Source organism: Schistocerca americana, chromosome 4, assembly GCF_021461395.2.
Source record: "Schistocerca americana isolate TAMUIC-IGC-003095 chromosome 4, iqSchAmer2.1, whole genome shotgun sequence".
In the NCBI taxonomy this organism is placed as follows: Eukaryota; Metazoa; Arthropoda; class Insecta; order Orthoptera; family Acrididae; genus Schistocerca; species Schistocerca americana.
Window position 1 is genome coordinate 222,040,986 of NC_060122.1, and position 16,528 is coordinate 222,057,513.

At 42.1% G+C, this 16,528-nt stretch overlaps 1 protein-coding gene across 1 annotated transcript in view; it reads left to right on the top strand.

Annotated features, from left to right (window-relative positions):
* The window catches only part of LOC124612519 (peptidoglycan recognition protein 1-like), a 132,335-nt gene that overhangs the window by 87,063 nt on the left and 28,744 nt on the right, over positions 1–16,528 (top strand). The gene's annotated exons all lie outside the window — the stretch shown is intronic.

Sequence of the window (16,528 nt, forward strand, 5' to 3'; positions counted from 1 at the left end):
GGCTTTCGGAGCAGAAGGCCCACTCTTGTACCCTTGATGACTGCACGACACGAAGCTTTACGCCTCCCTTGGGACCGTCAACACCACTGAACTGTTGATAACGTGAAACATGTTGGCTGGTTAGACGAGTCTCATTTCAAATTATATCGATCGGGTGGACATGTACGGGTATGGAGACAACCTCACGAATCCATGGACGCATGTCAACAGGGGACTGTTCAAGCTGGTGGAGGCTCTGTAATGGTGTGCAGTTGAAGTGATATGGGACCCTTGATACGTCTAGATACGAGTCTGACAGGTGACAAATACGTAAGCATCCTGTCTGCTCATCTCCGTCCATTCATGTCCGTTGTGCGTTCCGGTGGACTTGTGCGATTCCAGCAGGACAATGCGACTCCCACACGCCCGTAATTGCTACAGAGTGGACCCAGGAACACTCTTCTGAGTTTGAACACTTCCGCTGGCCACCAAACTCGCCAGATTTGAACATTACAGCGTATATCTGGGATGCGTTGCAACGTGCTGTTCAGAAGTGATATCCACCCCATTGTACTCTTACGGATTTGTGGGCAGTCCTGCAGGATTCATGGTATCAATTGAAAATGGTTCAAATAGCTCTGAGCACTATGCGACTTCACTTCTGAGGTCATCAGTCGCCTAGAACGTAGAACTAATTAAACCTAACTAACCTAAGGACATCACACACATCCATGCCCGAGGCAGGATTCGAACCTGCAACCATGGCGATCGCGCGGTCCCAGACTGTAGCACCTAGAACCGAACGGCCACTCCGACCGGCGGTATCAATTCCCTCCAGCACTACTTCAGGCATTAGTCGAGTCCATGCCACGTCTGTTGCGGCACTTCTGCGTGCTCGCGGAGGCCCTACACGATATTAGGCAGGTGTACCAGTTTCTTTGGTTCTTCAGTGTACATAAGTAGTGCTGTAAATCAGGTAGTTCAGGAGCCATAGAGTAGGTTAAAAATCCCGAAATGATGTGCTTGTATTTTCATTCCTTGTCAGCGGCTGTGTAAGTGTGAGTGAAAGAGAGAGAGAGAGAGAGAGAGCCGGCCGGAGTGGCCGTGCGGTTCTAGGCGCTACAGTCTGGAACCGCGAGACCGCTACGGTCGCAGGTTCGAATCCTGCCTCGGGCATGGATGTATGTGATGTCTTTAGGTTAGTTAGGTTTAAGTAGTTCTAAGTTCTAGGGGACTGATGACCTCAGAAGTTGAGTCCCATAGTGCTCAGAGCCATTTGAACCATTTTTTTGAGAGAGAGAGACTAAAAACTAAGTCATCCACTATTATAGCTGCAAGCTGGACTCGTAGGAACAGGTTGTTTCGAAAATATAATTTCAGAAGATCATATCTTCTCCACGAATGGAGACAGCAATTCGGAGAAAATTTTTAACATATGCAAAGGACTACAAAGTTTTCCGTTCCAAAGAAACCATCCGGTATTACAAAGGTATATCTTTTAGATCTATTCGCGTACTACCTTGCATTACTTTTTACAATTACTTTTCGTTTGTAAGACCTAACATTGTTGGCGAAAGAAGATACAGCTATCTGTATTATTTACTTAAAAAATTTTTCGTCCTGATTCCAATGAATACAAAATTACAAATTTCTGATTACCTGTCTCGGTTGATTAACAACCAATTTCAGATCATACTTACTAAAGAATCAGTATCTATGATCAATGGTCATCACACACATACACATACACGGTCGCGCGGTGTAGCCGCGCTATCTAGGGCGCCTTGCTACGGTTCGCGCGGCTGCCCCCGTCGGCGGTTCGAGTCCTCCCTAGGGCATGGGTGTGTGTGTTGTCCTTAGCGTAATTTAGTTTAAGTTACCTTAAATATTGTGTAAGCCTAGGGACCGATGACCTCAGCAGTTTGGGCCCATAGAAACTTACCACCACCAACGCTCCCACCCACCCACTCACACACACACACACACTAACATGTATGTGTAACTCACTTCGTGCTTACTAAGGAACTTGAAACTAAGTACAATGTTTGTCATATCAACATTGACTTGTTACGCTTGGTTACGATGAAAGATTCAAATGGCTCTGAGCACTATGGGACTCAACTTCTGAGGTCATTAGTCCCCTAGCACTTAGAACTAGTTAAACCTAACTAACCTAAGGACATCACACACATTCATGCCCGAGGCAGGATTCGAACCTGCGACCGTAGCGGTCTCGCGGTTCCAGACTACAGCGCCTAGAACCGCACGGCCACTTCGGCCGGCTACGATGAAAGGCTAATGATGTTTACGGTATTCGACGTCCCACATATTGTCCGCTATCCAACCACAATATTGGCTACTAAAGGCTACAAGTGACGGGACTGGAAGTATCCAGTGGTGAGTACAGGATGAGGGCTACGGAGCATAGGAGAGTTGCTTAGACGACGAGAAACTCACAACAGTGCTACAGTACTAGTGGTGTTCGTACGACGCAGAGCAACGGCAACCATAAACAAAGCAAACATTGCATCTACAACAACAGTGTTACCGAAGTTGACGTTTCGTGAGAAAGGAACCCAAGAAATTTCGCAAAGTGAGAGGGAAGTGGCAGATGAAATATTAAGGTTTTTGCAAAATGGGTCAGTGGAATGTGTGGTGTCCTACACGCTTGGCTGTGCGGGCAACGTACATGAGGAATACAATGATGACGATAAGTGTTTAACAAGTGGAAGTGTTACTGAAAATGGTGTCAAGGCATGTCGTTCATCATTCTTGTCGGGCAGAGTCACATATCCCGTTGTCAGTGAAACGTAGTAAAGGACAATCGTTGTCCAAGGAGCGGGTACTGAGCATAATTTACGTACATGGAAGATCATCCGCAACATAATAAAAAATTAATTGTGAACAGATTTCGAGTGAGTCCGCAGCAACATGACCAGGCAGTGCGTAAGAAAAACGCACTTGTTACAAAAGCTGGTGTTTGCGCGTTTCAAGGATGCTCCATACAATTTTCAAGATGTGCGTGATAGTGACGTACTGCGTAATGTACATCAAATTACTTGTGACATAGATTACAGTGATTTCAAAGGAAGCAGTGCACAGTTGCATAACTTCAGTGCTACGGGATTGGGAGACATAAGGTAACGAAATTTCAAACAAAGCGTCAGCTTGACGGTGCGCAGTGAACTGTGTAATCGGCCCGAAAATTTGTAGATGAGATAAGCAAATATATCCCATCGATCAGTAGGGAGTTTGTTTCAACTCTGACCAATCGGGATTTGAAGAGGAAATGCATATGAAAGAAACACTGAAAATTAGAAATACCACGAGAATTGTATCAAGATAAAGTAACATCAATGCCTTAACGCATTCGTAAAAAATTATTATACCGACTGGCTGAAAAGTTGTTTAGTCTGCTGCAAAAAGTTGGAGGCGCTTTGTCCCCTATACTTCTCTCTCGTGTGTGTAATCTTGCAAGGGCAGTGGGTTATATTTACAACACAGCATGAAGAGTGGAAAAATTGGCGTGAGAGAAGTACAACTATGGTATGAGCACTGCTTTTGGCCAATAGCTGGTCAAAATAACTTGCTGTTGCTTTATTCCTGATCTGTATATAAAGATTGTACCCCTTTAGAGCAAATTATCCCTCCTAAAAAGCGTGCGACATTGCAGTTGACACCAGCTGGAACCACTCGACAAATTCACCTCTGGATTTTTTTTTCGTGCGTACCAAACATAATATAGCACTATCTGGAGCTGCGCCTTAAAGGATAGTCAGTTTCACGACAAGCTCAACGACAAACTGTTTCGCATTCGGTTGCATGCCATCACATTCCACAAGTTCTCATCACCCCGTTACACAAAAACGATGCATTCTTTAAGAGTGGATAACTAGCTGAACGTCCCGCGCCGTTTATAACTTCTAAGGAGTTCGACTTCGATCTTGATGGTGCGAACCTTTGTGATCACTGTGGCGCGCCATTGTTCATTCCAACGTTGTTTTGAACAGTTCTTGAATGTGGACAATGTCGATTTTGTGAAGTGTAATACACACATCCACAGAAGGTTGATCTCTGCACCTTCCGGACACTCGCTTTCCGCCGCCCTTCTGATTCACGTGGTGAATCTTACCAGCTACTATTTTTCTGCCATAATTGTTCATTGGTACTGGCCAGCAGAAAAATGCTCCTATCGTAGCACAAAAATGGCGTATATGCTCGTGTTTAAAAGATTCAGCTGAAAAGTGGGTAGCCCGCATCTCGTGGTCGTGCGGTAGCGTTCTCGCTTCCCACGCCCGGGTTCCCGGGTTCGATTCCCGGCGGGGCCAGGGATTTTCTCTGCCTCGTGATGGCTGGGTGTTGTGTGATGTCCTTAGGTTAGTTAGGTTTAAGTAGTTCTAAGTTCTAGGGGACTGATGACCTAAGATGTTAAGTCGCATAGTGCTCAGAGCCATTTGAACCATTTTGAAAAGTGGGGTATCAGCTGCCTCATTCTACCGTTCTCAGCACCTTTAAAAATCTTTCCAAAATTTTGGCATGTTAACATATTCAAACTCTTTTTGACAAGCAAGTCACCTCTCACTCCCAAAAGATCCCCTAACTGTAACTCTCACCCACTAGTCCTTCGCTTTACCTGCGCATTCTCACTCACTCATTCAACCCAACTCATTGTCATTATTTTTTTGTCTTTCTAACTGTCACTGTCTCCTGGCTCACAGCCACAGTATCCTGTCCTGCCATTTCTGTCTCCTCTTCCTGTCCCTGTTTCCCTCTTACTCTATCTCTTAGTTCTACTATCTCATTCATGTCTTCCCACTGCTGCTGTCTGTTCTCACTGTCTCTCTCTCTCTCTCTCTTTCCCTTTCTCTCTCTCTACTTCGTTGTCATTGCCATAGACTCTGTCTCTAATTATCACTGGCTCTCACTCATTTCCAATTCCTCCGTCTCTTACTTTTCCTCTCCCATTGGCACTGTCCCCTTAACTCTTTTCCTAGCACTGTTATGTCACTATCAACTACGTACCATTGCCAATGTATGCCTTCCTTTCTCTCCATTGCTACTGTCTCCTTCGCTCTTTCTATACCACGACCACTGTCTAGTATCTACCAGTATTAAGTACTTTTCTATCTCTTTCCTACTGCCGCTGTCTCCACCTTCCTCAGCTAAAAAAGTGCGAATATGTTCACATGCCAAAATTTTTTGGAGAATTTTTATATGTCCTGAGGAAAGTAGTATGAGGCAGCTGGTACCCACTTTTCAACTAAAATAAACAGGAGTATTTTAGCCTCCGGCAGGAGCATTTTTCCACTGGTTCCCTTCTTTCCCCTGCCATAGCAGGGTATGTACTCACGTAAAAAGAACTTCATATGTCAAAATAATTTTGATAGTTTACTTACGTGAAATTGAAATAACGCAATGCCAATTTAACACCTCAGACCGGCTTTGAGTGCACAAAAATTTTACATGTGACTCAGTACTAAAACATGAAGTTTACAGAACTGTTCTGTTAATAGCAGAGACACTTTACCGCATATTTCTCCGCGCTACGTCACTTTATAAGCTACGTTTTCAATTCATACCAGATTTTACGTGTGTATTTTACATGTACACCTAGGGTAACTTTGAATCTCTGTATCTCGAAAACAGATAAAGTTATCAAGAAATTTTCAAGGTTATTCGAAATCTGGGTCTTAGCAAAATATCGTAAAAATTACAACCATTTGCTGTCCACAGCTTTGTTGGAATCTACGGCTCGGTTTTGGTACTCAAAAACCGTGGTTTTAGGATATTTCTCGATAACTGGAAGATGACGCTTCTAGATAAATGCCTAGAGAATATACCGTTGAAATTTGAGCAATTTGATGCGGTTATTTACTGTTTAGATTTCGCCTCACATCGTATTTTACTTTCATATTTTCCGTTTACATGTAAGGTAACTCTGAAACTCTTTATATCGGAAATGGATTTCAGTAACATTTTAATGGTTGTTTGGGATCAGAATCTTAAGAATATATCTTAAGAATTTCAGGTATTTACTGCGCATAGCTGTCTTGGAATTCGCGGTTCGGTTTCGGTACGAAGAAATGGTAAAAAGAAAAGCACTTTTGAGGTTTTCGAAGGAGCAGCCCACAACTTATGGTGCCTCCGTAAGCTCTTTGAGGCCTATTCCAAACCACATCAAATGCAAAAAGTACCAACAGATTTTCTCCACTTGCCTAATGAGAAGAACTGTGTAATACTCATGCTTCTACCCTGTACTCTAGGATAGTGACAGTAACGCGGACCTTCTGTTGGGTATACAAATGGTCCTTAGCTCAGGGGCTATCCAAAACACTTGACCTACCATCACCAATATTACCCGAGGAGTCCCGGAAGAATCGCGTTTTCATGCCCTGCGTTTTGGAACATTAGTGTTATTCTACGTCCCGTCGACAACGATGTCATTAGAGACGGAGCGCAAGCTCGGGTTAGGGAAGGATGGGGAAGGAAATCGGCCGTGCCCTTTCAAAGGAACCATCCCGGCATTTGCCTGAAACGATTTAGGGAAATCACGGAAAACCTAAATCAGGATGGCTGGAGACGGGATTGAACCGTCGTCCTCCCGAATGCGAGTCCAATGTGCTAGTCATTGCGCCACCTCGCTCGGTAACATATTTGGTAGCGCATCCTGTTGCACACGTATCGACCTTTTAGTACCCATGATCTGAAGATGGTTGTTAATCAACCGAAATCGGCAATTAGCAAAGTGCAGTTTTATGTTTTATTGCCATCAAGACTACTGAGATTCTTATGGGGGTTTTCCGGTCTAGGAGCCATATTTTCTGCTCATGTTCAACATTTGTTTCTGCAAATTTTTTTCATACAAATCTTTATTAGTAAACAGAAGCGCATGTCTCAAACTATTCAAATAATTTTTGGCGGGAATTGAGCATATGCAGCACAAACTGGCTGCCGAAATACCTCTGCGCGGACTGCACAACTAAATGGTTCGCACGATTGAGGGTGAAGTGTAGGCCTGAAATCAAAATTAAACGTGTGTACATTATCAGTATTAAATACGCTATGGCGTGAACCTCGAAAATCAAATTTCCTGAAGTGCATTTCAAAATGGTGGCCACTTGAAAGTCCTGGAACTGAAACTGGACCTATTTCGTTGCCTTTCAATGCAAAGAAATAATACACATTATGAAAAATGAATGTTTTATTTTTTAGATTCCTGCCAAAAAACAAGCGTCTTTTTTATTAAATACAACACGGCAACCCCTTTTACCACGTAGTTTTTTTAATCATGCGAACCAGTTTTTTCTTCTTTACCTTTTTTGTTAAGATGTAATCTCCAGCAATTTACATTAAAAGTTTTGAGTTCGATTTTTGTGCGTATAACATTAGAATTTTTCAGATTGCCATTCGTTTGGTATTCCTGGGCCATACAGTAACCGTAGCACTTTTTCGAAGGTCTCATTTTCTAAAGTGCGATCCCCCTGGCCGCAATTCTAGGCTCGAGGCTACTCTTGAATGAGAGCCAGTCCGAACGATTGAGGCTTTTCTCGCCCTTTTTCGTGGCGAATGAGCAAGCCTTAGCGCCGGTGACGACTCCCACTACTTTCATGTTTTGCAGTACACCCTTAAATCTGTCGTGAAAATGACGCAAGGCCGATTTTTAGCAATTTGGACAACTTTTAAGCTCAGGAATATATGTTGTGGAGCGTAAGTCCACATTAATGAAGTCAGCGCTTCATTTTTGTTCGACGTATAGTCTCCAAGACATCTCTCCATCAGATTGTCGGCTGTTTGTAGACGTCAGCAGCAGTGTGAATAACTGCACTCCTCAGAGGAGGCTCATGATTAAAAGTGTCCAGTGCCCCGTTCATCTCAGCTTGCTTCAATTTACACCAACTTTCAGTATAGTAATCGTGCTGTGGATTGTCATTCGTTGATGAAGTGTACCCACGACCGCTTTTTTCCGTTACCTTAAGTCGAAAACATATTCTTGTTGGGCAAGTACAACACCTGTGTCGATATGTTCTTCGATCTAGAATTTTACAGTAGCTTTATAGAGAAAGAGATATGAGATATACTGTGAAGCGGTAGTGAGAATGCCCAACTACTTAAACAGATGTCTAAAAGATGATCGTGGGTGAACACCACATATTATTCTTACAGCACGCTTTTGCGCTATGAAGACTTTTTTCCTTAAAATGAGTTACCCCAGAACATTATTTCATATGACATTATCCAATGAAAATATGCAAAATTTGCCATCTTACTAATTTGTCTCTTCCCAAGATTTGCAATGCTTCTAAGTGCAAATGTGGCTGAACTAAGTTGTTTTAGGAATTCCAGAAATGTGTTTTTTCCAATTTAAATTCTCATCAATATGAACCCCTAAGAATATCGAAGTTCCGACCTGATTTATTATTACCTCACCACGTGCTACACTTGTCATTGGTGTAGTACCTCTAGATGTGCAGAACTGAATATGAAGGCTATTTTTAAAGTTGAGGCTGAGATCATCTGCAGAAAACCAGCCAATGATACTTTTAAGAACTTTGTGTAACATTTCTTCTGTTTCTGTACATACGCTTTGATTTATTGCAATATTAGTGTCTTCTGCAAAAAGAACTAATTCTGCTTGATGTATTCTAGACGGATTATCTTTTACATACATGAGGAACAACAGAGGATCCAAGATTGAACCTTGTAACACTTCCTTGGGGAACGCCGGATATTACTCCTGTTTTACTCGATGACTTTCCATCTATTACTACGAACTGTGACCCTTCTAACAGGAAATCACGAATCCAGTCGCAGAACTGAGACAATATTCCATAGGCACGCAGTTTGGTTAGAGGACGCTTGTGAGGAACGGTGTCGAAAGCCTTCTGGAAGTGTAAAAACATGGAATCAGTTTGACATCCCCTGTCGATAGCATTCATTACTTCATGAGTATAAAGAGCTGTTGTGTTTCGCAAGAACGATATTTTCTGAATTCGTGCTGACTTTGTGTCAATAAATCGTTTTCTTCGAGGTACTTCATAATGTTCGAGTACAGTATATGTTCCAAAACCCTACCGCAAATCGACGTTAGTGATACGGGCCTGTAATTCAACGAATTACTCCTACTTCCCTTTCTGGGTATTGGTGTGACTTGAGCAATTTTCCAGTCTTTAAGTACGGATCTTTCTGTGAGCGAATGGTTGTATATAATTGCTAAATATGGAGCTATTGTATCAGCATACTCTGAGAGCCACCTGACTAGTATACGATCTGGACCAGAAGTCTTGCCTTTATTACGTGATTTAAGCTGCTTTGCGACACCGCGGATATCTACTTCTATGTTTCTCATCTTGGCAGTTGTTCTTGATTGGTATTCAGGAAAATTTACTTCGTCTTCTTTGGTGAAAGAGTTTAGGAAAATCGTGTTTAATAACTCTGCTTTAGTGGCACTGTCATCAGTGACTTCACCGATCTTATCGCGCAGTGAAGGTATCGATTGCGTCTTGCCACTGCTGTGCTTTATGTATGACCAGAATCTCTTTGGGTTTTCTGCCAGATTTCGAGACAGAGTTTCGTTATGGAAATTATTAAAAGCATCACGCATTGAAGTACGTGCTAGATTTCGAACTTCCGTAAAACGTTGCCAATCTTGGGGATTTTGCGTTCTTTTAAATTTGGCATGCTTTTTTCGTTGCTTCTGCAACAACGATCTGACCCGTTTTGTGTACCATGGGGATCAGTACCATCACTTATTAATTTATGTGGTATGTATGTCTGGATTGCTGTCGATACTATCTCTCTGAAATCATTCCACAACTTTTCTACGCTTAAATGATCAGATCGGAAGGAGTGGAGAATGTCTCTTAAGACGATGTTAAGAGCATTTTTATAAGCTTTTTTAAACAGATATGCTTGGCGTTTCTTTTTTATGCTTGTAGGCGTTACGGTATTCAGCCTAAAAGAAACTGCCTTGTGGTCGCTAATCCCTGTAATCGTCACGATACTCACTATTTGTCCAGGATTATTTGTTGTTAAGAGGTCAAGTAAGCTTTCGCAACCATTTACGCTTCGAGTGGGCTCATGAACTAACTGTTCAAAATAAGATTCTAAGAAAGCATTCAGAACAATTTCGGACGACGTTTTATGCCTGCCGTCGGCTTTAAACTTATAATTTTTCCAGCATATCGAGGGTAGATTGAAGTCACCACCGACTATAACTGTGTGAGTGGGGTAGTGGGGTACCTATTTGAAATGAGACTCAAGTTTTCTTTGAACTGTTCAGCAACTGTATCTTGTGAGTGGGGGGGGGGGGGGGGGGGGGGGGGAGGGGAGGAGTCGGTAAAGCGATCCAATTAATTGTTTAGTCCGATTGTCAAGTATAACCTCTACCCATACGATTTCGCAGGAACTATCTGGGTGATTTTTTTATGATTTTAAATGCAAGATTTACAGAAAAATATGTGCCCATTTCCAAAACATACTTTGTACACTAGGCTTCATTGTATGGACTAAAATAGCTAATGACGAAATATTCCCTATTGTAATAAATAGTAAAAATGACCATTCAATAATTACCAAGCAAAATAACGATCACAATATTCAATTATACTGTGGGACATTGAGAATCAACCACATCCGAGTATTCTGGTGCTCACAAGCTGCTGCGCACTGCTACACTGACATGCTGATATTTTCATGGTGTTGCCCAACAGCGGGCAGCACTTGCGCGTGATGAGAAAACTGAACATTCACAAAGGTGTAGCTCAGGTTTCCATTGGGAAAAAATATTTCTGTGCTATCTAAGAACCAATAAAATTTAATGTACACTGTTGTAGCCAGAGGGTCTGAAAGGTTAGTCATTCAGGTAAAATATTTTGCGTTATTTAAGTATATCGAAAGGGTACAGCACCGCCCGACATTGAAAATAGGTACAACATTCTTCGTTATTCTTGTCAGAACAACATATTTTTTGTAGTAATAACTCAATTTCACTTAATACACCGAAGCCGAATACCAGTGTAGGAAAGAAGGACAATTTATTTATTTAATTGATCCCATGTGCTCTCCCACAAAATAAATCCCTATATCCAATTTGGTGAGATCTGCGAAATGAATGAACGTATGGTCGTCTGCTAACCGCAGATAGTGAATGGGCAATATATGATCATCTTTTTGACGGTCCTTTGGTCACCTTTGGTGGAACAAAAGAGATGAAATTTACCTGAGCTTTGAGCACCTGAAATGTGGGTGACCAATACGGTAGCAAGATGCTCCCCCACCTTGACGGAGGTGCGAGCTGACCTGAAGGACGCCCATGTTTCAGCACTCTGCCGCTGGATCTTGTGTTGGTAAGACCTGTCTTAGGTGTGCTCTGTAAAGACAAAAGAGTGGAGAGAGTGGTATGCATGTGGAATACTTAATAGTAGTTTAGAAGTACTCGTCCATTTCTCTATTTCAGGAACTTTTGTGGGGAGAATTAAATGTCAGGCAGGTAATATTAAGGGGATCGTAGTAATCTTCGGAAGTGACCAACGGTCACAATGAAACCACGTGTAGAAATAAGTTGAAATACTTCCGAGTGCTAAAGTTAAGCTGAATTACTGGCGTGTGTTCTATAAGTTGGAAATATTTAAGAAATGGCGTGTGCAGGACTTGAAATTAGAGACGAATACTTCCACGTGGTGAGTACTGTGTGAGTCTCAATGGATAAAGAGAAGTACTTGTCCATGGTATCAGTTGAGGACTCGCGTGTGTGACAAATATGTTCTTAATATTACTTTGCGTGTTATGTTTCTGTGTGACGCTTGATTCAAACTATAATACTCTGAGAGTGAAGCAAGGTGAGTCAGCCGTCTATGCAGCAACGCCACTTGGCTTGCATTGCACAGGAAGGCGTGCATATATCCTCCAGAGTTCATAGTAGGAAAGAAAAGTTACGAAGTGGGGCAGTGTCGTGTGAAACTGGGATGAATACTAATTGAAGTGGGAAAGCTGAAAGTGATGTGATTATAACGTTGTGACTATTCCTTGTGTTGTATTCCATGTTGCCAGTGTGGTGTATTTCATGTAACTTAAGTATGTGTGGTTTGCATGGGAGAGTAGCAAGATAGGTTCAGAGACAGTGGGTTATGCATGTTCCTTTTTGTACCACTCGGTTTGGAGGAAAGTTTCGTGATGATGATTGTGAGAGTCGAAGTGTGAGATATAGCAAAAGATCCACCACCCTATCCAGAAAGTGCACTGTAGTGTTAGATAATTACGAGACCATAAGATAGAGAATCACCAATGTAAAGCCATGCCCACTGGGCGGAGTTTCTCATGTGTAATTGTTGTAGAAAATGTAATGGTGTGTTTAGGTTATAGAATTTATCGGAATAAAAAAGATAGTGAAAGGAAAAAGATTGGTGGCCTTAAACTTCGAATAGTATGTTGTCATGATATCCAGAATTTATAATGTGTGCGCCATTCATATTCAGTGTGATGGCCACGTGTTGATCAAAGCCGTTGGGTAAGAAAGAAAATATGGTATTGCCAGTGCGAAGTGAACAGTCAGAGTTGTGTAAATTACTGATAGTCAGAATAGCGTTATCCGTTTCCGTTGCGTAATATTCAAACAGGAGAATAATTTGTAACTTAATTGTGAGTACTAGAGCTCATGTTACTTGATAAATAAGAATGAATCCACTCGCTTGGCAGACCACTCATCTTGGAGGCCTGACTACTTGATGTCACAGTATGAGCAAGGCATGTGGGTGCCTCTCAATATGCAGGGTTATTACAAATGATTGAAGCGATTTCACAGCTCTACAATAACTTTATTATTTGAGATATTTTCACAATGCTTTGCACACACATATAAAAACTCAACAAGTCTTTTTAGGCATTCACAAATGTTCAATATGTGCCCCTTTAGTGATTCGGCAGACATCAAGCCGATAATCAAGTTCCTCCCACACTCGGCACAGCATGTCCCCATCAATGAGTTCGAAAGCATCGTTAAGGTGAGCTCGCAGTTCTGGCACGTTTCTTGGTAGAGGAGGTTTAAACACTGAATCTTTCACATAACCCCACAGAAAGAAATCGCATGGGGTTAATTCGGGAGAGCGTGGAGGCCATGACATGAATTGCTGATCATGATCTCCACCACGACCGATCCATCGGTTTTCCAATCTCCTGTTTAAGAAATGCCGAACATCATGATGGAAGTGCGGTGGAGCACCATCCTGTCGAAAGATGAAGTCGGTGCTGTCAGTCTCCAGTTGTGGCATGAGCCAATTTTCCATCATGTCCAGATACACGTGTCCTGTAACGTTTTTTTTTTTTTTGCAGAAGAAAAAGGGGCCGTAAACTTTAAACCGTGAGATTGCACAAAACACATTAACTTTTGGTGAATTGCGAATTTGCTGCACGAATGTGTGAGGATTCTCTACCGCCCAGATTCGCACATTGTGTCTGTTCACTTCACCATTAAGAAAAAATGTCGCTTCATCACTGAAAACAAGTTTCGCACTGAACGCATCCTCTTCCATGAGCTGTTGCAACCGCGCCGCAAATTCAAAGCGTTTGACTTTGTCATCGGGTGTCAGGGCTTGTAGCAATTGTAAACGGTAAGGCTTCTGCTTTAGCCTTTTCCGTAAGATTTTCCAAACCGTCGGCTGTGGTACGTTTAGCTCCCTGCTTGCTTTATTCGTCGACTTCCGCGGGCTACGCGTGAAACTTGCCCGCACGCGTTCAACCGTTTCTTCGCTCACTGCAGGCCGACCCGTTGATTTCCCCTTACAGAGGCATCCAGAAGCTTTAAACTGCGCATACCATCGCCGAATGGAGTTAGCAGTTGGTGGATCTTTGTTGAACTTCGTCCTGAAGTGTCGTTGCACTGTTATCACTGACTGATGTAAGTGCATTTCAAGCACGACATACGCTTTCTCGGCTCCTGTCGCCATTTTGTCTCACTGCGCTCTCGAGCGCTCTGGCGGCAGAAACCTGAATTGCGGCTTCAGCCGAACAAAACTTTATGAGTTTTTCTACGTATCTGTAGTGTGTCGTGACCATATGTCAATGAATGGAGCTACAGTGAATTTATGAAACCGCTTAAGTCATTTGTAGTAGCCCTCTATTTCACAAATACGTATTTTATGATTGAAAATTGTAATGTATGACAGATGGAATGGAAAAAAAAGAAATGTTCCGGTCTTGAATAAAATTCAGATGAGATCTAACTGCCCATGTGAAATACTTTTGGCTATTAATTTAGCATCCATGTAGGATGCATCTGTTATGGTTGAAACTTAATTGTACTTCGAAATATAACCCAAAACAAACAAGCACTTCTTCCTTTAACAAAATTTCAAAAATGTTAGAGTTTATGCTTACCAATGTGGTATACGTTGCGTTATTAATATAGCATCTACAGATCGCAAACGTAGTCTACGGATGAAAATAACTTAAAAATAACGATGTATGGCGTATAACACATTTTCTCCAGTGAAGAACAGAATTAAATAGCATCTTTGTCAGTCACTGGTTCATCTCTTCTTCTTCATCTTGTTGTTGTCTTCAAGTTAAACTTGCAAGATTCCGGCATTTCTTTGTAAAACTTAAGCTCTGGAGCAGTGTCTCATTCAGTGCCAAAGTGCTTATTCAGCGGCTCAGAACGTCTTTGATGTTTTAAGATTTAGGCTCAATACCTAAAGGTAGCTGTTCAACGACCATCTGCTTAATGTTCTTGCCTTTTCTGTAAACACCTCTTGGCACTCCAAGATCTATAAGACAGCTTGTTTCACTGTGGATTGTTGTTACTTTCCTCAAGCAGATATTGAATCTTTTTGTGGGGGCAAATATGTGACAATTTGCTGGAGGTTTCATCATATCAGTCATTTCCTTTTTTCCAATTACAGAATCCATCCAAATGGATGATAGTTCCACATTCATGAAATATACGACGGTAAGTCAGTTATTATCCGCAAAGTAGTTATAAAATTTTATTGTAATCAAATAGGAAACTTACACGAACATCAAATTTTGACATAGTCTCCTTGCATTTCAACGCACTTGGCCCATCGTTGTAGAAGCTTCCTGATGCCCTCACAAAACAAGGTTCTCGGTTGAGCTGCGAGCCAGGAATGCACCGCTTCTTTCACTGCTTCGTCCAAGGCAAATCGATGGCCCCTTAATGCCTGTTTGAGTGGACCAAACAAGTGATTGTCAGAAGGGGCAAGATCGGGACTATATGGAGGACGACCCAGTACTTAAATTTGAGTTTCTGGAGCGTGTCAGCAGTGTGGGGAGCACTATGCGAACGGCGCATTGTCGTGCAACAACACAACACCATTTGGCAGCAATCCTCGGCGTTTGCTTCGAATTGCAGGCTTTAGCCTGGTAGTGAGCATCTCACTGTAATGTTCACTGTTTTTTGTTGTGCCCCTTTCTCCATAATGTTCCAGTACTGGACCTTGTGCGTCCCAAAAACCCGTAAGCATCAGCTTTCCTGCGGACGGTTGAGTCTTGAACTTTTTTTGCACGGCGAATTTGGGTGTTTTCATTCCATATTCTGCCGTTTACTCTCCGGCTCTTAATGATGGATCTATGTTTCGTCACCAGTAATGATCCTGTCTAAGAAGTTGTCCCCTTCGTTACCATAACGATCCAAATGTTTTTGGCAGATGTCCAAGCGCGTTTGTTTATGCAACTGTGTGAGTTGTTTTTCGACCCATCTTGCACAAACTTTATGAAACCTAAGTCTGTTGTGGATTCTTTCGTACGCAGAACTATGACTAATTTGCAGAAGATGTGCCACTTCGTTAATAGTTGATCGTCTGTCTAAGAGAATCATTTCACGTGAACCCTCAATGGCTTCTTCATTTGTGGCGGTAAACGGTCGTCCGGTTCCTTCATCGTGCGTAACACTTGTGCGACCATTTCGGAATTTTTCAATCCATTCTTAGACTATCCGCTGTGGCGAAACACTGTTCCCGTACTGTACCGAAAGTCTTCGATGAATTTCGGCCCCTGATACGCCTTCCGACCACAAAAAACGGTGAACGTTGCTCTTCTTTGGTGCAAATAGACAGCGGAGCAGCTATGATTAACAGCACGGCAGCGATAACGAAACTAAACTAGCAACTTGAAAATTGCAAAGTTATAACAACAAATAAACAAAGAATGCATCATCAACGTAAAACGGCAGTACTACCAAAATAAACAAAAATATAATGAAATTGCGGATAATAATTGACTTACCCTCGTATCTGTATAGTCGTGTGGATTTAGAATTATTTCCCGTCGTCGAAAATCTTTCTTGATATGACCAGATGCTCGACCTGGTGGCATATGAGTGACCTGGCACTGGAAACATTACCACTACTTTTATTAATTGGATTGGTGCTTCAGTTGCTAACCACTTACCTAGCATATCAGTCATCATTTGATTTTTGTTTTGGCCCCTTCATTCATCCGCAAAAAGACGTAGGGCCTACAGTGCGCACCATTGATGGGAACAATTTGTTCCTTAATTTATGACGCACACACAAAGTTATTTCACTGGAACCTTTGA